This window comes from Pleurodeles waltl, chromosome 6 (assembly GCF_031143425.1).
Source record: "Pleurodeles waltl isolate 20211129_DDA chromosome 6, aPleWal1.hap1.20221129, whole genome shotgun sequence".
Classification (NCBI taxonomy): Eukaryota; Metazoa; Chordata; class Amphibia; order Caudata; family Salamandridae; genus Pleurodeles; species Pleurodeles waltl.
The window spans coordinates 79,158,186-79,179,413 of NC_090445.1; the positions used below are offsets into that span (position 1 = coordinate 79,158,186).

The window sequence follows — 21,228 nt, forward strand, 5'->3', positions numbered from 1 at the left end:
CACACATCCTGCAGTTTGCCTCACGATTCCCACCGGACTCCTCACAATGCAGCACTTCCCGCCCTGGGAGGCGCCGCTGGGAGCGGTCCTAGGCCAAGCCTTTCCTGCGCCCTTTCCTAGCCTGAGCCGCACGTGCTTACAGCGAGCTCGGAGTCCGCTCCGCTCCGTCCTGTCCCCCCCCCATTTTTTCAAAAAGAGGATTTTAAGGTCTCATCCCCGCTGGTGTTATGATTAAAGTAGGTATGAAAACTACTTTATATTGGCAGTGGTATTTGATCACAGGACTGGGGAAGATACTGCTCTTGAATGTGGCGCCTCACACCGCTCGGCCATTCCGGCAGCCTCCAAAACACGCCTCTGGAGGCTGACTGCCAGCTCGCGAAACAGGGAGAGTTCACACTGTTCTCTACTTGACATTTAAGTATGTGCCCAGAGACAGGTTGAGTGCACAGATGCATGTATGTACCAGAGTGAGCTCCAGAGAGACTGATGGGGACATAAGACTGGTGTAGAGCGAGAGATGGAGAAAGAGAAAGGTGCCTGAGTCGAGTCAGCAGCAGAGAAAATGAAACAAAGGGGCCTCCTGGGATAACCACATAATACTTCCTCACAAAGAACACACAGAGGGTGTGTGAAATGCTATAGGCACAGCAGCCAGGGTTGCTCAGTTGGTAGAGCATGAGACTCTTAATCTCATGGTCGTGGGTTCGAGCCCCACGTTGGGCGTGATGCTTTTTAAACGCTTCTCCCTTTTTGGGTTTAACATTAACTCTCACCTTTTTCAGATATTTCGCTGAGGCTTAAAAATACAGAAACACACATCCTGCAGTTTGCCTCATGATTCCCACAGGACTCCACACAATGCAGCATTTCCCGCCCTGGGAGGCGCCGCTGGGAGTGGTCCTAGGCCGAGCCTTTCCTGCTCCCTTTCCTAGCCTAAGTCGCCCGTGCTTACAGCGAGCTCGGAGTCCGCTCCGGTCCGTCCTGTCCCCCCCCCCCTTCCCATCCTTTCAAAAAGAGGAGTTTAAGGTCTCATCCCCGCTAGTGTTATGATTAAAGTAGGTATGAAAACTACTTTATGTCAGCAGCGGGATTTGATCACAGGACTGGGGAAAATACTGCTCTTTAATGTGGCACCTTACACGGCTCAGCCATTCCGGCAGCCTCCAGAACACGTCTCTGGAGGCTGACTGCCACCTTGCGAAACAGGGAGAGTTCACACTGTTCTCTTCTGGACATTTAAGTATGTGCCCAGAGACAGGTTGAGAGGACAGATGCATGTATGTACCAGAGTGAGCTCCAGAGAGACTGATGGGGACATAAGACTGGGGTAGAGCGAGAGATGGAGAAAGAGAAAGGTGCCTGTGTCGAGTCAGCAGCAGAGAAAATGAAACAAAGGGGCCTCCTTGGATAACCACACACTACTTCCTCACAAAGAACACACAGAGCGTTTGTGAAATGACATAGGCACAGCAGCCTGGCTAGGTCAGTCGGTAGAGCATGAAACTTTTAATCTCAGGGTCGTGGGTTCGAGCCCCACGTTGGGCGTGATGCTCTTTAAAGGCTTCTCCATTTTCGGGTTTAACATTAACTCTCACCTTTTTCAGATATTTCGCTGAGGCTTAAAACTACACACACACACACATCCTGCAGTTTGCCTCACGATTCCCACAGGACTCCACACAACGCAGCACTTCCCACCCTGGGAGGCGCCGATGGGAGCGGTCCTAGGCCGAGCCTTTCCTGCGCCCTTTCCTAGCCTGAGCCACCCGTGCTTACAGCGAGCTCGGAGTCCGCTCCGGTCCGTCCTGTCCCCCCCCATCCTTTCAAAAAGAGGAGTTTAAGGTCTCATCCCCGCTGGTGTTATGATTAAAGCAGGTATGAAAACTACTTTATCTCAGCAGCGGGATTTGATCACAGGACAGGGGAAGATACTGCTCTTGAATGTGGCACCTTACACCGCTCGGCCATTCCGGCAGCCTCCGGAACACGGCTCTGGAGGCTGACTGCCACCTCGCGAAACAGGGAGAGTTCACACTGTTCTCTACTGGACATTTAAGTATGTGCCCAGAGACAGGTTGAGAGGACAGATGCATGTATGTACCACAGTGAGCTCCAGAGAGACTGATGGGGACATAAGACTGGGGTAGAGCGAGAGATGGAGAAAGAGAAAGGTGCCTGTGTCGAGTCAGCAGCAGAGAAAATGAAACAAAGGGGCCTCCTGGGATAACCACACACTACTTCCTCACAAAGAACACCCAGAGGGTGTGTGAAATGACAAAGGCACAGCAATCCGACTATCTCGGTCGGTAGAGCATGAGACTCTTAATCTCAGGGTCGTGAGTTCGAGCCCCATGTTGGGCGTGATTTCTTTTAAAGGCTTATCCATTTTCGGGTTTAACATTAAGTCTCACCTTTTTCAGATATTTCGCTGAGGCTTAAAACTACACACACACACATCCTGCAGTTTGCCTCATGATTCCCACAGGACTCCACACAACGCAGCACTTCCCACCCTGGGAGGCGCCGCTGGGAGCTGTCCTAGGCCGAGCCTTTCCTGCGCCCTTTCCTAGCCTGAGCCGCCCGTGCTTACAGCGAGCTCGGAGTTCGCTCCGGTCCGTCCTATCTCCCCCCCATCCTTTCAAAAAGAGGAGTTTAAGGTCTGAACCCCGCTGGTGTTATGATTAATGTAGGTATGAAAACTACTTTATGTCGGCAGCGGGAATTGATCACAGGACTGGGGAAGATACTGCTCTTGAATGTGGCGCCTTACACCGCTCGGAAATTCCGGCAGCCTCCCGAACACGGTTCTGGAGGCTGACTGCCACCTCGCGAAACAGGGAGAGTTCACACTGTTCTCTACTGGACATTCAAGTATGTGACAAGAGACAGGTTTAGAGGACAGATGCATGTATGTACCAGAGTGAGCTCCAGAGAGACTGATGGGGACATAAGACTGAGGTAGAGCGAGAGATGGAGAAAGAGAAAGATGCCTGTGTCGAGTCAGCAGCAGAGAAAATGAAACAAAGGGGCCTACTGGGATAACCACACACTACTTCCTCACAAAGAATACACAGAGGGTGTGTGAAATGACATAGGAACAGCAGCCTGGCAAGTTCAGTCGGTAGAGCATGAGACTCTTAATCTCAGGGTCGTGGGTTCGAGCCCCACGTTGGGCATGATGCTTTTTAAAGGCTTCTCCATTTTCGGGTTTAACATTAACTCTCACCTTTTTCAGATATTTCGCTGAGGCTTAAAACTACACAAACACACATCCTGCAGTTTGCCTCATGATTCCCACAGGACTCCACACAACGCAGCACTTCCCGCCCTGGGAGGCGCCGCTGGGAGCGGTCCTTGTCCGAGCCTTTCGTAGCCTGATCCGCCCGTGCTTACAGCGAGCTCGGAGTCCGGTCCGGTCCGTCCTGTACCCCCCCATCCTTTCAAAAAGAGAAGTTTAAGGTCTCATCCCCGCTGGTGTTATGATTAAAGTAGGTATGAAAACTACTTTATGTCGGCAGCGGGAATTGATCACAGGACTGGGGAAGATACTGCTCTTGAATGTGGTGCCTTACACCGCTCGGAAATTCCGGCAGCCTCCCGAACACGGCTCTGGAGGCTGATTGCCACCTCGCGAAACAGGGAGAGTTCACACTGTTCTCTACTGGACATTCAAGTATGTGCCCAAAGACAGGTTGAGAGGACAGATGCATGTATGTACCAGAGTGAGCTCCAGAGAGACTGATGGGGACATAAGACAGGGGTAGAGCTAGAGATGGAGAAAGAGAAAGATGCCTATGTCGAGTCAGCAGCAGAGAAAATGAAACAAAGGGGCCTCCTGGGATAACCACACACTACTTCCTCACAAAGAACCCACAGAGGGTGTGTGAAATGACATAGGAACAGCAGCCCGGCTAGCTCAGTCGGTAGAGCATGAGACTCTTAATCTCAGGGTTGTGGGTTGGAGCCCCACGTTGGGTGTGATGCTTTTTAAAGGCTTCTCCATTTTCGGGTTTAACATTAACTCTCACCTTTTTCAGATATATTTTGCTGAGGCTTAAAACTACACACACACACACATCCTGCAGTTTGCCTCACGATTCCCACAGGACTCCACACAACGCAGCACTTCACGCCCTGGGAGGCGCCGCTGGGAGCGGTCCTAGGCCCAGCCTTTCCTGCGCCCTTTCCTAGCCTGAGCTGCCCGTGCTTACAGCGAGCTCGGAGTCCGCTCCGGTCCGTCCTGTCCCCCCCATCCTTTCAAAAAGAAGAGTTTAAGGTCTCATCCCTGCTGGTGTTATGATTAAAGTAGGTATGAAAACTACCTTATGTCAGCAGCGGCATTTGATCACGGGACTGGGGACGATACTGCTCTAGAATGTGGCACCTTACACCGCTCTGCCATTCCCGCAGCCTCCGGAACACAGCTCTGGAGGCTGACTGCCACCTCGCAAAACAGGGAGAGTTCATACTGTTCTCTACTGGACATTTAAGTATGTGCCCAGAGACAGGTTGAGACGACAGATGCATGTATGTACCAGAGTGAGCTCCAGAGAGACTGATGGGGACATAAGACTGGAGTAGAGCGAGAGATGGAGAAAGAGAAAGGTGCCTGTGTCGAGTCAGCAGCAGAGAAAATGAAACCAAGGGGCCTCCTGGGATAACCACACACTACTTCCTCACAAAGAACACACAGAGGGTGTGTGAAAAGACATAGGCACATCAGCCTGGCTAGCTCAGTCGGTAGAGCATGAGACTCTTAATCTCAGGGTCGTGGGTTCGAGCCCCACGTTGGGCGTGATGCTTTTTAAAGGCTTCTCCATTTTCGGGTTTAACATTAACTCTCACCTTTTTCAGATATATTTTGCTGAGGCTTAAAACTACACACACACACACATCCTGCAGTTTGCCTCACGATTCCCACAGGACTCCACACAACGCAGCTCTTCCCGCCCTGGGAGGCGCCGCTGGGAGCGGTCCTAGGCCGAGCCTTTCCTGCGCCCTTTCCTAGCCTGAGCCGCCCGTACTTACAGCGAGCTCGGAGTCCGCTCCGGTCTGTCATGTCCCCCCCCCATCCTTTCAAAAAGAGGAGTTTAAGGTCTCATCCCCGCTGGTGGTATGATTAAAGTAGGTATGAAAACTACTTTATGTCAGCAGCGGGATTTGATCACGGGACTGGGGAAGACACTCCTCTTGAATGTGGCACTTATACCGCTCGGCCATTCCGTCAGCCTCTGGAACATGGCTCTGGAAGCTGACTGCCACCTCGCGAAACAGGGAGAGTTCACACTGTTCTCTACTGGACATTTAAGTATGTGCCCAGAGACAGGTTGAGAGGACAGATGCATGTATGTACCAGAGTGAGCTCCAGAGAGACTGATGGGGACATAAGACTGGGGTAGAGCGAGAGATGGAGAAAGAGAAAGGTGCCTGTGTCGAGTCAGCAGCAGAGAAAATGAAACAAAGGGGCATCCTGGGATAACCACACACTACTTCCTCACAAAGAACACTCAGAGGATGTGAGAAATGACATAGGCACAGCAGCCCGGCTAGCTCAGTCGGTAGAGCATGCGACTCTTAATCTCAGGGTCGTGGGTTTGAGCCCCACGTTGGACGTGATGCTTTTTAAAGGCTTATCCATTTTCGGGTTTAACATTAACTCTCACCTTTTTCAGATATTTCGCTGAGGCTTAAAACTACACACACACACATCCTGCAGTTTGCCTCACGATTCCCACAGGACTCCACACAACGCAGCACTTCCCGCCCTGGGAGGCGCCGCTGGGAGCGGTCCTAGGCCGAGCCTTTCCTGCGCCCTTTCCTAGCCTGAGCCGCTCGTGCTTACAGCGAGCTCGGAGTCCGCTCCGGTCCATCCTGTCTCTCCCCCATCCTTTCAAAAAGAGGAGTTTAAGGTCTCAACCCCGCTGGTGTTATGATTAAAGTAGGTATGAAAACTATTTTATGTCGGGAGAGGGATTTGATCACTGGAGTGGGGAAGAAATTGCTCTTGAATGTGGCACCTTACACCACTAGGCCATTCCGGCAGCCTCCGGAGCATTCCTCTGGAGGCTGAATGCCATCTCGGGAAACAGGGAGAGTTCACACTGTTCTCTACTGGACATTTAAGTATGTGCCCAGAGACAGGTTGAGAGGACAGATGAATGTATGTACCAGAGTGAGCTCCAGAGAGACTGATGGGGACATAAGACTGGGGTAGAGCGAGAGATGGAGAAAGAGAAAGGTGCCTGTGTCGAGTCAGCAGCACAGAAAATGAAACAAAGGGGCCTCCTGGGATAACCACACACTACTTCCTCACAAAGAACACACAGAGGGTGTGTGAAATGACATAGGCACAGAAGCCCGGCTAGCTCAGTCGGAAGAGCATGAGACTTTTAATCTCAGGGTCGTGGTTTCGAGCCCTACGTTGGGCGAGATGCTTTTTAAAGGCTTCTCCATTTTCGGGTTTAACATTAACTCTCACATTTTTCAGATATTTCGCTGAGCCTTAAAACTACACATACACACATCCTGCAGTTTGCCTCACGATTCCCACAGGACTCCACACAACGCAGCACTTCCCGCCCTGGGAGGCGCCGCTGTGAGCGGTCCTAGGCCGAGCCTTTCCTGCGCCCTTTCCTAGCCTGAGCCGCCCGTGCTTACAGCGAGCTCGGAGTCTGCTCAGGTCCGTCCTGTTCCCACCCATCCTTTCAAAAAGAGGAGTTTAAGGTCTCATCCCCGCTGGTGTTATGATTAAAGTAGGTATGAAAACGACTTTATGTCAGCAGCGGATTTGATCACTGGACTGGGGAAGATACAGCTCTTGAATGTGGCACCTTACACCGCTCGGCCATTGCGGCAGCCTCCGGAACACGGCTCTGGAGGCTGACTGCCACCTCGCGAAACAGGGAGAGTTCACACTGTTCTCTACTGGACATTTAAGCATGTGCCCAAAGACAGGTTGAGACGACAGATGCATGTATGTACCAGAGTGAGCTCCAGAGAGACTGATGGGGACATAAGACTGGGGTAGAGCGAGAGATGGAGAAAGAGAAAGGTGCCTGTGTCGAGTCAGCAGCAGAGAAAATGAAACAAAGGGGCCTCCTGGGATAACCACACACTACTTCCTCACAAAGAACACACAGAGGATGTGTGAAATGACATAGGCACAGCAGCCCGGCTAGCTCAGTCGGTAGAGCATGAGGCTCTTAATCTCAGGCTCGTTGTTTTGAGCCCCATGTTGGGCGTGATGCTTTTTAAAGGCTTATCCATTTTCGGGTTTAACATTAACTCTCACCTTTTTCAGATATTTCGCTGATGCTTAAAACTACACACACACACATCCTGCAGTTTGCCTCACGATTCCCACAGGACTCCACACAACGCAGCACTTCCCGCCCTGGGAGGCGCCGCTGGGAGCAGTCCTAGGCCGAGCCTTTCCTGCGCCCTTTCCTAGCCTGAGCCGCCCGTGCTTACAGCGAGCTCGGAGTCCGCTCCGGTCCGTCCTGTTCCACCACCATCCTTTCAAAAAGAGGAGTTTAAAGTCTCACCCCCGCTGGTGTTATGATTAAAGTAGATATGAAAACTACTTTATGTCGGCAGCAGGATTTGATCCCGGGACTGGGGAAGATACTGCTTTTGAATGTGCACCTTACACCACTCGGCCATTCCGGCAGCCTCCGGACCATGGCTCTGGAGGCTGACTGCCACCTCGCAAAACAGGGAGAGTTCACACTGTTCTCTACTAGACATTTAAGTATGTGCCCAGAGACAGGTTGAGAGGACAGATGCATGTATGTACCAGAGTGAGCTCCAGAGAGACTGATGGGGACATAAGACTGGGGTAGAGCGAGAGATGTAGAAAGAGAAAGGTGCCTGTGTCGAGTCAGCAGCACAGAAAATGAAACAAAGGGGCCTCCTGGGATAACCACACACTACTTCCTCACAAAGAACACACAGAGGGTGTGTGAAATGACATAGTCACAGCAGCCCGGCTATCTCCGTCAGTAGAGAATGAGACTCTTAATCTCAGGGTTGTGGGTTCGAGCCCCACGTTGGGTGTGATGTTTTTTAAAGGCTACTCCATTTTCGGGTTTAACATTAACTCTCACATTTTTCAGATATTTCGCTGAGCCTTAAAACTACACATACACACATCCTGCAGTTTGCCTCACGATTCCCACAGGACTCCACACAACGCAGCACTTCCCGCCCTGGGAGGCGCCGCTGTGAGCGGTCCTAGGCTGAGCCTTTCCTGCGCCCTTTCCTAGCCTGAGCCACCCGTGCTTACAGCGAGCTCGGAGTCTGCTCAGGTCCGTCCTGTTCCCACCCATCCTTTCAAAAAGAAGAGTTTAAGGTCTCATCCCCGCTGGTGTTATGATTAAAGTAGGTATGAAAACTACTTTATGTCGGCAGCAGGATTTGATCACAGGACTGGGGAAGATAGTGCTCTTGAATGAGGCACCTTACACCGCTCGCCCATTCCGGCAGCCTCCGGAACATGGCTATGGAGGCTGACTGCCACCTCGCGAAACAGGGAGAGTTCACACTGTTCTCTACTGGACATTTAACTATGTGCCCAGAGACAGGCTGAGAGGACAGATGCATGTATGTACCAGAGTGAGCTCCAGAGAGACTGATGGGGACATAAGACTGGGGTAGAGCGAGAGATGGAGAAAGAGAAAGGTGCCTGTGTCGAGTCAGCAGCAGAGAAAATGAAACAAAGGGGCCTCCTGGGATAACCACACACTACTTCCTCACAAAGAACACACAGAGGATGTGTGAAATGACATAGGCACAGCAGCCCGGCTAGCTCAGTTGGTAGAGCATGAGGCTCTTAATCTCAGGCTTGTTGATTTGAGCCCCATGTTGGGCGTGATGCTTTTTAAAGGCTTATCCATTTTCGGGTTTAACATTAACTCTCACCTTTTTCAGATATTTCGCTGATGCTTAAAACTACACACACACACATCCTGCAGTTTGCCTCACGATTCCCACAGGACTCCACACAACGCAGCACTTCCCGCCCTGGGAGGCGCCGCTGGAAGCGGTCCTAGGCCGAGCCTTTCCTGCGCCCTTTCCTAGCCTGAGCCGCTCGTGCTTACAGCGAGCTCGGAGTCCGCTCCGGTCCATCCTGTTCCCCCACCATCCTTTCAAAAAGAGGAGTTTAAAGTCTCATCCCCGCTGGTGTTATGATTAAAGTAGATATGAAAACTACTTTATGTCGGCAGCGGGATTTGATCACAGGACTGGGGAAGATACTGCTTTTGAATGTGCACCTTACACCACTCGGCCATTCCGGCAGCCTCCGGACCATGGCTCTGGAGGCTGACTGCCACCTCGCAAAACAGGGAGAGTTCACACTGTTCTCTACTAGACATTTAAGTATGTGCCCAGAGACAGGTTGAGAGGACAGATGCATGTATGTACCAGAGTGAGCTCCAGAGAGACTGATGGGGACATAAGACTGGGGTAGAGCGAGAGATGTAGAAAGAGAAAGGTGCCTGTGTCGCGTCAGCAGCAGAGAAAATGAAACAAAGGGGCCTCCTGGGATAACCACACACTACTTCCTCACAAAGAACACACAGAGGGTGTGTGAAATGACATAGACACAGCAGCCCGGCTATCTCCGTCAGTAGAGCATGCGACTCTTAATCTCAGGGTTGTGGGTTTGAGCCCCATGTTGGGTGTGATGCTTTTTAAAGGCTTCTCCATTTTCGGGTTTCACATTAACTATCACCTTTTTCAGATATTTCGCTGAGGCTTAAAACTACACACACACACACACACACACAAACACAAACACATCCTGCAGTTTGCATCACGATTCCCACAGGACTCCACACAACGCAGCACATCCCGCCCTGGGAGGCGCCGCTAGGAGCGGTCCTAGGCCGAGCCTTTCCTGCGCCCTTTCCTAGCCTGAGCCGCCCGTGCTTACAGCGAGCTCGGAGTCCGCTCCGGTCCGTCCTGTCCGCCCCCCATCCTTTCAAAAAGAGGAGTTTAAGGTCTCATCCCCGCTGGTGTTTGTGATTAAAGTAGGTATGAAAACAACTTTATGTTAGCAGTGGGATTTGATCACGGTACTGGGGAAGATACTGCTCTTGAATGTGGCGCCGCTCGGCCATTCCGGCAGCCTCCGGAACATGCCTATGGAGGCTGACTGCCACCTCGCGAAACAGGGAGAGTTCACACTGTTCTCTACTGAACATTTAAGTATGTGCCCAGAGACAGGTTGAGAGGACAGATGCATGTATGTACCAGAGTGAGCTCCAGAGAGACTGATGGGGACATAAGACTGGGGTAGAGCGAGAGATGGAGAAAGAGAAAGGTGCCTGTGTCGAGTCAGCAGCAGAGAAAATGAAACAAAGGGGCCTCCTGGGATAACCACACACTACTTCCTCACAAAGAACACACAGAGGGTGTGTGAAATGACATAGGCCCAGCATCCTGGCTAGCTCAGTTGGTAGAGCATGAGACTCTTAATCTCAGGGTCGTGGGTTCGAGCCCCACGTTGGGCGTGATGCTTTTTAAAGGCTTCTCCATTTTCGGGTTTAACATTAACTCACCTTTTTCAGATATTTCGCTGAGGCTTAAAACTACACACACACACATCCTGCAGTTTGCCTCACGATTCCCACAGGACTCCACACAACGCAGCACTTCCCGCCCTGGGAAGCGCCGCTGGGAACGGTCCTAGGCCGAGCTTTTTCTGCACCCTTTCCTAGCCTGAGCCGCCCGTGCTTACTGCGAGCTCGGAGTCCGCTCCGGTCCGTCCTGTCCCCCCCCCATCCTTTCAAAAAGAGGAGTTTAAGGACTCATCCCCGCTGGTGTTATGATTAAAGTAGGTATGAAAACTACTTTATGTCGGCAGCGGGATTTAATCACAGGACTGGGGAAGATACTGCTCTTGAATGTGACGCCTTACACCGCTCGTCCATTCCGGCAGCCTCAGGCACACGGCTCTGGAGGCTGACTGCCACCTCGCGAAACAGGGAGAGTTCACACTGTTCTCTACTGGACATTTAAGTATGTGCCCAGAGACAGGTTGAGAGGACAGATTCATGTATGTACCAGAGTGAGCTCCAGAGAGACTGATGGGGACATAAGACTGGGGTAGAGCGAGAGATGGAGAAAGAGAAAGTTTCCTGTGTCGAGTCAGCAGCAGAGAAAATTAAACCAAGGGGCCTCCTGGGATAACCACGCACTACTTCCTCACAAAGAACACACAGAGGGTGTGTGAAATAACAAAGACACAGCATCCTGGCTAGCTCAGTCGGTAGAGCATGAGACTGTTGATCTCAGGGTCGTGGGTTCGAGCCCCACGTTGGGCGTGATGCTTTTTAAAGGCTTCTCCATTTTCGGGTTTAACATTAACTCTCACCTTTTTCAGATATTTCGCTGAGGCTTAAAACTACACACACAAACATCCTGCAGTTTGCCTCACGATTCCCACAGGACTCCACACAACGCAGCACTTCCCGCCCTGGGAGGCGCCGCTGGGAGCGGTCCTAGGCCGAGCCTTTCCTGCGCCCTTTCCTAGCCTGAGCCGCCCGTGCTTACAGCGAGCTCGGAGTCCGCTCCGGTCCGTACTGTTCCCCCCCCCATCCTTTAAAAAAAATTAGTTTAAGGTCTCATCCCCGCTGGTGTTATGATTAAAGTAGGTATGAAAACTACTTTATGTCGGCATTGGGATTTGATCACGGACTGGGGAAAATACTGCTTTTGAATGTGGCACCTTACACCGCTCGGCCATTCCGGCAGCCCACGGCATGCCTCTGGAACACGGCTCTGGAGGCTGACTGCCACCTCGCGAAAGAGGAAGAGTTCACAATCTTCTCTACTGGACATTTATCACAACACCCTCAGCAGCACGGGCCTCCTCAACAGACATCAGGGAGACGCTGCTGCAAGACGGGCATCGAAGGACCAAATGTTTAACAATAAACACCAGCACTTCAACCTTCTACATCACACCCCCAACCCCAATGCTTTTACAGCACATACCACGGCTTGCTCATTCAAGGACGCGTCAGAAAAGGAATATCACGTCAGGAACTAGAAAAATCATTGTCTAATTTACACATCTCTCCATCTAGAGCAGGTGTCAGACCCTAAAGGCCACAGAGCCCAAGGCTGCCGCTTAATATTACACAACTGCCCTTACTAATCCACCCTGCCCCTTCAAACCCGGCACCAGACCTTTCTGGGACATAAACATAAATGTCATTCATGGCAAATTCACTGCCAGGAACACAGTGGCAACTCGTCCTTATGGACTTCAGTTTGGGCTCCACTCTTTGTAGTCTGTCAATTTTTTTATTACACTAATAGTGAAAAATAATATATTATTCACTATTAGTGTAATAAAAATGGAGTACAGTTAGCTGGGATATGCCTGTCCATGGCAGCTGAGGTAAGTAAAAAATGCTTGTAAATGTCTATTGTGTGCATGCTTGCGGGTGAGAGGGTATTTATGTGAGAGAGAATGTATGCAAGTGTCAATTTGTATGTTTTTATAAGTATGTGTGTGTGAGTGAAAGTGGAGGTCAAAGGTCGTGTGATGTCACTTCTGCTACCCCCGGCATTTCGGTGAATTGACGTTCATGAACATAAACCAATGATTTAATATAATTTCACTGACATCTCCTGTGAGATATTCTAGTTCAGACATCTGGAACCCAGATCTCTTGGAACAGGCATCTGGCACTGAATTCACAGTAAGAGAACAGACGTTGGCATCTGCTGTACCAGACATTTATGCCACAGGCATCGCCTCTTTTTAGCAGAGATAGCAGCATGTAAATGTTTCACAACAGACATCTTGAGCATACTTCCCGAAACAGCTTTCAGCAATGCCAGATTCTCTATCTCACATTCACAATTGAGAAGAATGTCACAGACTTACGGTATAAACTGTCCCCTAAGCCACATCTAAAGGGACTGTTCCCGGAAGGTTCATCACTAGTGAGATATTTTCGATTACAAATCAAATGTTGCAGTAAAGACATCGCTAATGGCGTCTGCCATGAGAGCCCGATGGCAACGCATCCTGGGTCAGACATACTTCATGGAGCTCTAGAAGAGACACCTAGATTTAAACGCCTCAGAGTAGACACATACAGCACACAAGACAAAACAACTATTACATATGTAATCTTGTCACCGGCCATGTAGTATAGAGGATTCTTGCAAAGACATCAGGGGTTAAATGTCACACAACAGATGTTAGCACGTCAGACCGTAATAAGTAAACTTACAAGGGGACGCGAGTAGGTCGATGAACCTTTTGACTTACGCTTGAGATGTTCCCACCATAAAGAAACAATACCAACACTGATCAATAACCAATTTTTCAATTTCAACAATAATCAATAACATTAGTAATCATTAAAAGTCAGTAATTGACACACCATGACCTCGCAGTCATGAATAACCACACCTTTATTTAAAAGTTAGTATGTTTATTTCCCTATATTAACAATGCTAATGTCATGGAGGTTGTCCTCCTCAGGCCAAAACAAAAAAGATAATGACCAGGCATTGTTTTCCTGTTATTTAGAGACATTGTTCTTTTTCACTTTCATTGTCAGAAAGCCTGGAAACTTCCCTTCCGATGATGCTGGGTATAATTATATAGCAACGGTGTGGGTAATTGTTATTACAGATTTATTGTGTGATAATATAAGACTTTTTTCCAGCCATTACAGGGGTGAAACTCTTCAGTTATCAGTATTGGGGATATTTACAGGCCTATGCTGAGAAAATGTGTGGCCTATTTCTAAACACTGTGTGGGTAAAACTGTCCTCCTCTCGGGGTGATGAATGCTTTGCTTATTTTCATACCATCCCTGATGTAATGTACAGTTTGTACCCAGTCACTACACAGGTATAACCAGGTAGATCTCAGGATGGCGAAGCTTTGGTTACATTCCCTCTCTCCATAGCCAGACCAGTGTAGCAATGTAAGGTTGTTTTGAAGTCAGATTATATAATCCAAAACTAACTTAAATAAAAAGGTTTTTGTAGAATCTTGGGTTGTCCTGATATTGATTGACTGTCTTTGAGGAACTGTTTTCAAAAAGGTCTAATATATCCTAGAGACTGTGCAGTGAGACAAAGTGTATAGGGGGATAGCGCAACAATGCATCCAGTGCAATAGGACTAAGGTGGGGTGATGGAGCACCCTTATCTTCCCTTCGAGAGGGTCCCCTCAGGTATTGTTACAGCACCGGCTCCTGGGAAGCATTTCATACCTTTTCAAGGCTAATTATTGGATGTGAAAAGCTGCAGAGCCAACGCAAACTAGACTCTAGGAACTTCAGGCATGGAAAATATAGATTTCTAAAAGTTACTTTTCCTTAATTTCTATTAAAAATCCGACCCCACCATTGAATTGGATTTTTATTAACTATTAAAATAGTTGTTTACATTTTTTGGTAACTAGTTCCATCCCCAAAATATAGTATTAGTATTTTAATCTGTACTCTGGATTTCTAAATAGGACAGCTAGTTATTCCACAGTGGAAAATAGCTTGTGGGTGCTAATCACTGTAAGGACATTTTAACATAAAAGTTCTACATGCCCTATGGTTAAATACCATGTTCCCTGTCTAGCGGACTACAACACCTACATTGGGATGAGTTGTTAATATTTAAAAGGGAGATTTTTACTTATTGAGAGGTTTTATTTTGACTGATTGAATGGCATCTTCCATATGCAACAGCCAGGCTATAATGATGAGCCTGAAGCCAGGTTTGCACTGTCACTGTAGTGGATGTCACAATATGTGCTGCATAGCACTAGTGACATTTAACTTCCATGTCTTTGGTACACTTTGTACCATATACCAGGACCTTATTGGCAAGTTAACTATGTCATTAACAAGAATGCCAATTCAACCATGTTCAAAGGGGGAGCACAGGTACTTTACTACTTAATAGCAGGGGTAAACTGCACAGAGTTCTAAAACCAGCAAAAATATAGGGTCCATTGTAGTGACTATGCAGAAAAGGCAGATATTCTACCGTTCACATTTATATTGTAGCTCTCTGCATGTCGCCAGTTTGCCCTGCATCAGTCTGCGCCAGGGATACTTCATATCAGTGCTGCGGCTGTCTGCATTGTACGAGTCTACCCTGCAGGTTCCTATGATACTTCACATCAGTGCTGTTTTTATCTGCATTGCACCAGTCTGCCCTGTGCCAGTTTGTATCTTGACACTTAACATCAGTCCTGTACCTCTCTGCATTGCACCAGTCTGACCTGCACCAATCTACCCCTTTAATACTTCTACACATCCTGTGTGCAGCACTTTGCATTACACCAGTCTATACCTGCAATGCTTCTTGACTACCCTGATGTAGCTCTTTGCATTGTGCCAGTCTGCCCTGTGCCAGTCTGTACCTGCGGTGCTTCTTGACTACCGTGGTGTACCAGTCTGCCCTGTGCCACTCTGTACCTGTGATGCTTCTACACAGCCTTGGTGCTCTTTCCACTGTGCCAGTCTGCCCTTCTGAGTCAGTTGCTGTCGGGCCTCGCAAGCCAGTGGAACTCTGTGTGTTGTCCAGTTAATCCTTCACTCTCTTCAGCTGTTGTAGCTCAATGTAGCAAGGCTGTGAGGTGCTATGGGGTCACTCTGCTCTTCACACTCTCTCTGACAGAGTCTGTGCCTGTGTCCCTGAATGTAATGGAAGGTGGAAATGTAACTGAGGCAGAAAAACAACTTTGTCTTGTTTTCACAGACACGTATTTGCGCTATGAACCGCCTCCAAAGCTATTTATCTGCCCGGGGTGACAGACTGGAGTGGGTATTAATGGTTGGTGGAAATGCACACAGGGCGGGCTGCTTCAGAATCTTTTCATTCAAGTGAAGACACACAAAAACCCAGATTGATAAAAAAGTAGCTCATTAGCTCTGACGAGCCACTTTTTCTGTGCCACCCTAGAGGCACCTACAACGTCATAGCTGTGCCGTATTTAACATAAGGCACACCATGGTGGTAGTTAGAACAATAGCATCAAAATGTTTGACGCTATTGTGGCGCTTTGCTACACTAGCGCCAAAATATTTGACGCTAGTGTAGCAAAGTGCAAGGAGGCGCATTGATTTAAATGGGTGCGTCATTTTAATGCCTGCTCTGACCAGCTGTGCAAAATGAGAGAAAAAGTGGCGCAGTGAAATCTGGTAAATTTCACTGTGCCATTCTTTCGGGCCTACTAGCGCCTGAACACCACCCTTGCATACATTATGCCTGGCGCAGGCATAATGTGGCGCAAGGGGTTACAAAGTGGCAGAATGCATGCATTGCGCCACTTTGTAAATATGGCGCAGGTGAAAATGCCACCTTAGCACCACATTTGCTTTAAAACTAATGCAAATGTGGCGCAAAGTGGCAGTGGGGGCTTCTGAAACCTGGCCCAAAGAGAGACAGCCTGCTGGAAGCAGAAAGAGAGCTGCATTTATGTAAGCAGAAGCTGGTCCAGAGAGACAGGCGGCTGGATGCAGGGAGACAGATGAGTGTAGTGTACCCAGAACAATGGCAAAGAGACAAAAGCAACTGCAAGTATGTGCCCAGAGGCGGGTTGAGAGGACAGATGCATGTATGTACCAGAGTGAGCTCCAGAGAGACTGATGGGGACATAAGACTGGGGTAGAGCGAGAGATGGAGAAAGAGAAAGGTGCCTGTGTCGAGTCAGCATCTGAGAAAATGAAACAAAGGGGCCTCCTGGGATAACCACACACTACTTCCTCTCAAAGAACAGATAGAGGGTGTGTGAAATAACTTAGGCAGAGCAGCCTGGCTAGCTCAGTCGGTAGCGCATGAGACTCTTAATCTCAGGGTTGTGGGCTCAAGGCCGACGTTGGGCGTGATGCTTTTTAAAGGCTTCTCCATTTTCGGGTTTAACATTAACTCTCACCTTTTTCAGATATTTCGCTGAGGCTTAAAACTACACACACACACATCCTGCAGTTTGCCTCACGATTCCCACAGGACTCCACACAACGCAGCACTTCCCGCCCTGGGAGGCGCTGCTGGGAGCGGTCCTAGGCCGAGCCTTTCCTGCGCCCTTTCCTAGCCTGAGCCGCCCGTGCCTACAGTGAGCTCAGAGTACGCTCCTGTCCGTCCTGTCCACCCCCCCCCACATCCTTTCAAAATGAGGAGTTTAAGGTCTCATCCCCACTGGTGTTATGATTAAAGTAGGTATGAAAACTACTTTATGTCGGCAGCGGGATTTGATCACAGGACTGGGCAAGATACTGCTCTTGAATGTGGCACCTTACACCGCTCGGCCATTCCGGCAGCCTCCAGAACACAGCTCTGGAGGCTGACTGCCACCTCGCGAAACAGGGAGAGTTCACATTGTTCTCTACTGGACATTTAAGTATGTACCCAGAGACAGGTTGAGATGACAGATGCATGTATGTACCAGAGTGAGCTCCAGAGAGACTGATGGGGACATAAGACTGGGGTAGAGCGAGAGATGGAGAAAGAGAAAGGTGCCTGTGTCGAATCAGCAGCAGAGAAAATGAAACAAAGGGGCCTCCTGGGATAACCACACACTACTGCCTCACAAAGAACACACAGAGGGCGTGTAAAATAAGCCAGGCACAGCAGCCCGGCTAGCTCAGTCGGTAGCACATGAGACTCTTAATCTCAGGGTCGTGGGTTCAAGCCCCACGTTGGGCTAGATGCTTTTTAAAGGCTTCTCCATTTTCGGGTTTAACATTAACTCTCACCTTTTTCAGATATTTCGCTGAGGCTTAAAACTACACACACACACATCCTGCAGTTTGCCTCACGATTCCCACAGGACTCCACACAACGCAGCACTTCCCGCCCTGGGAGGCGCCGCTGGGAGCGGTCCTAGGCCGAGCCTTTCCTGCGCCCTTTCCTAGCCTGAGCCGCCCGTGCCTACAGCGAGCTCAGAGTACGCTCCTGTCCGTCCTGTCCACCCCCCCCACATCCTTTCAAAATGAGGAGTTTAAGGTCTCATCCCCACTGGTGTTATGATTAAAGTAGGTATGAAAACTACTTTATGTCGGCAGCGGGATTTGATCACAGGACTGGGCAAGATAATGCTCTTGAATGTGGCACCTTACACCGCTCGGCCATTCCGGCAGCCTCCAGAACACAGCTCTGGAGGCTGACTGCCACCTCGCGAAACAGTGAGAGTTCACATTGTTCTCTACTGGACATTTAAGTATGTACCCAGAGACAGGTTGAGATGACAGATGCATGTATGTACCATAGTGAGCTCCAGAGAGACTGATGGGGACATAAGACTGGGGTAGAGCGAGAGATGGAGAAAGAGAAAGGTGCCTGTGTCGAATCAGCAGCAGAGAAAATGAAACAAAGGGGCCTCCTGGGATAACCACACACTACTGCCTCACAAAGAACACACAGAGGGCGTGTAAAATAAGCCAAGCACAGCAGCCCGGCTAGCTCAGTCGGTAGCACATGAGACTCTTAATCTCAGGGTCGTGGGTTCAAGCCCCACGTTGGGCTAGATGCTTTTTAAAGGCTTCTCCATTTTCGGGTTTAACATTAACTCTCACCTTTTTCAGATATTTCGCTGAGGCTTAAAACTACACACACACACATCCTGCAGTTTGCCTCACGATTCCCACAGGACTCCACACAACGCAGCACTTCCCGCCCTGGGAGGCGCCGCTGGGAGCGGTCCTAGGCCGAGCCTTTCCTGCGCCCTTTCCTAGCCTGAGCCGCCCGTGCTTACAGCGAGGTCAGAGTCCGCTCCGGTCCGTCCTGTCCCCCCCCCATCTATTCAAAAAGAGGATTTTAAGGTCTCATCCCCGCTGGTGTTATGATTAAAGTAGGTATGAAAACTACTTTATGTCGGCAGCAGGATTTGATTACGGGACTGGGGAATATACTGCTCTTGAATGTGGCGCCTTACACTGCTCGGCCATTCCGGCAACCTCCAGAAGATGGCTCTGGAGGCTGACTGCCACCTCGTGAAACAGGGAGAGTTCACACTGTTCTCTACTGGACATTTAAGTATGTGCCCAGAGACAGGTTGAGAGGACAGATGCATGTATGTACCAGAGTGAGCTCCAGAGAGACTGATGGGGACATAAGACTGGGGTAGAGCGAGAGATGGAGAAAGAGAAAGGTGCCTGTGTCGAGTCAGCAGCAGAGAAAATGAAACAAAGGGACCTCCTGGGATAACCACACACTACTTCCTCACAAAGAACACACAGAGGGTGTGTGAAATAACATAGGCACAGCATCCCGGCTAGCTCAGTCGGTAGAGCATGAGACTCTTTATCTCAGGGTCGTGGGTTCGAGCCCCATGTTGGGCGTGATGCTTTTTAAAGGCTTCTCCATTTTCGGGTTTAACATTAACTCTCAGCTTTTTCAGATATTTCGCTGAGGCTTAAAACTACACACACACACATCCTGCAGTTTGCCTCACGATTCCCACAGGACTCCACACAACGCATCACTTCCCGCCCTGGGAGGCGCCGCTGGGAGCAGTCCTAGGCCGAGCCTTTCCTGCGCCCTTTCCTAGCCTGAGCCGCCCGTGCTTACAGCGAGCTCGGAGTCCGCTCCGGTTCCGTCCTGTCCCCCCCCCATCCTTTCAAAAAGAGGAGTTTAAGGTCTCATCCCCGCTGGTGTTATGAATAAAGTTGGTATGAAAACTCCTTCATGTCGGCAGCGGGATTTGATCACGGACTGGGGAAGATAATGCTCTTGAATGTGGCACCTTACACCGCTCGGCCATTCCGGCAGCCTCCGAAACACGGCTCTGGAGGCTGACTGCCACCTCGTGAAACAGGGAGAGTTCACACTGTTCTCTACTGGACATTTAAGTATGTGCCCAGAGACAGGTTGAGAGGACAGATGCATGTATGTACCAGAGTGAGCTCCAGAGAGACTGATGGGGACAGAAGACTGGGGTAGAGCGAGAGATGGAGAAAGAGAAAGGTGCCTGTGTCGAGTCAGCAGCAGAGAAAATGAAACAAAGGGGCCTCCTGGGATAACCACACACTACTTCCTCACAAAGAACACACAGAGGTTGTGTGAAATGACATAGGCACAGAATCCCGGCTAGCTCAGTCGGTAGAGCATGAGACTCTTAATCTCAGGGTCGTGGGTTCGAGCCCCACGTTGATGCTTTTGCTTAGGCTTCTCCATTTTCGGGTTTAACATTAACTCTCACCTTTTTCAGATATTTCGCGGAGGTTTAAAACTACACCCACACACACATCCTGCAGTTTGCATCACGATTCCCACAGGACTCCACACAACGCAGCACTTCCCGCCCTGGGAGGCGCCGCTGGGAGCGGTCCTAGGCCGAGCCTTTCCTGCACCCTTTCCTAGCCTGAGCCGCCCGTGCTTCCAGCGAGCTCAGAGTCCGCTCCGGTCAGTCCTGTTCCCCCCCATCCCTTCAAAAAGAGGAGTTTAAGGTTGCATCCCCGCTGGTGTTATGATTAAAGTATGTATGAAAACTACTTTATGTCTGCAGCGGGATTTGATCACGGGATTGGGGAAGATACTACTCTTGAATGTGGCGCCTTACACCGCTCAGACATTCCGGCAGCCTCCAGAATATGGCTCTGGAGGCTGACTGCCACCTCGCGAAACAGGGAGAGTTCACACTGTTCTCTACTGAACATTTAAGTATGTGCCCAGAGACAGGTTGAGAGGACAGATGCATGTATGTACCAGAGTGAGCTCCAGAGAGACTATTGGGGACATAAGACTGGGGTAGAGCGAGAGATGGAGAAAGAGAAAGTTGCCTGTGTCGAGTCAGCAGCAGAGAAAATGAAACAAAGGGGCCTCCTGGGATAACCACACACTACTTCCTCACAAAGAACACACAGAGGGTGTGTGAAATGACATAGACACAGCATCCCGGCTAGCTCGGTCGATAGAGTATGAGACTCTTAATCTCAGGGTTGTGAGTTTGAGCCCCACGTTGGGCGTGATGCTTTTTAAATGCTTCTCCATTTTCCCGTTTAACATTAACTCTCACCTTTTTCAGAAATTTCGCTGAGGCTTAAAACTACACACACACACACATCCTGCAGTTTGCCTCACGATTCCCGCAGGACTCCACACAACGCAGCACTTCCCACCCTGGGAGGCGCCGCTGGGAGCGGTCCTAGGCCGAGCCTTTCCTGCGCCCTTTCCTAGCCTGAGCCGCCCGTGCTTACAGCAAGCTCGGAGTCCGCTCCGGTCCATCCTGTTCCCCCCCATCCCTTC

The 21,228-nt window shown here is 49.8% G+C and overlaps 3 non-coding genes across 3 annotated transcripts; all 3 read left to right on the plus strand.

The window, feature by feature from the left end:
- The first annotated feature begins 1,475 nt into the window (after positions 1-1,475).
- On the plus strand, positions 1,476-1,548 carry TRNAK-UUU (transfer RNA lysine (anticodon UUU)). Its single transcript has one exon. It is a non-coding gene; the product is annotated as a tRNA-Lys (tRNA).
- A 3,177-nt stretch (positions 1,549-4,725) lies between these two features.
- On the plus strand, positions 4,726-4,798 carry TRNAK-CUU (transfer RNA lysine (anticodon CUU)). Its single transcript has one exon. It is a non-coding gene; the product is annotated as a tRNA-Lys (tRNA).
- Positions 4,799-6,358: 1,560 nt separating this feature from the next.
- TRNAK-UUU (transfer RNA lysine (anticodon UUU)) lies at positions 6,359-6,431 on the plus strand. The gene has a single exon. It is a non-coding gene; the product is annotated as a tRNA-Lys (tRNA).
- Positions 6,432-21,228: the final 14,797 nt, after the last annotated feature.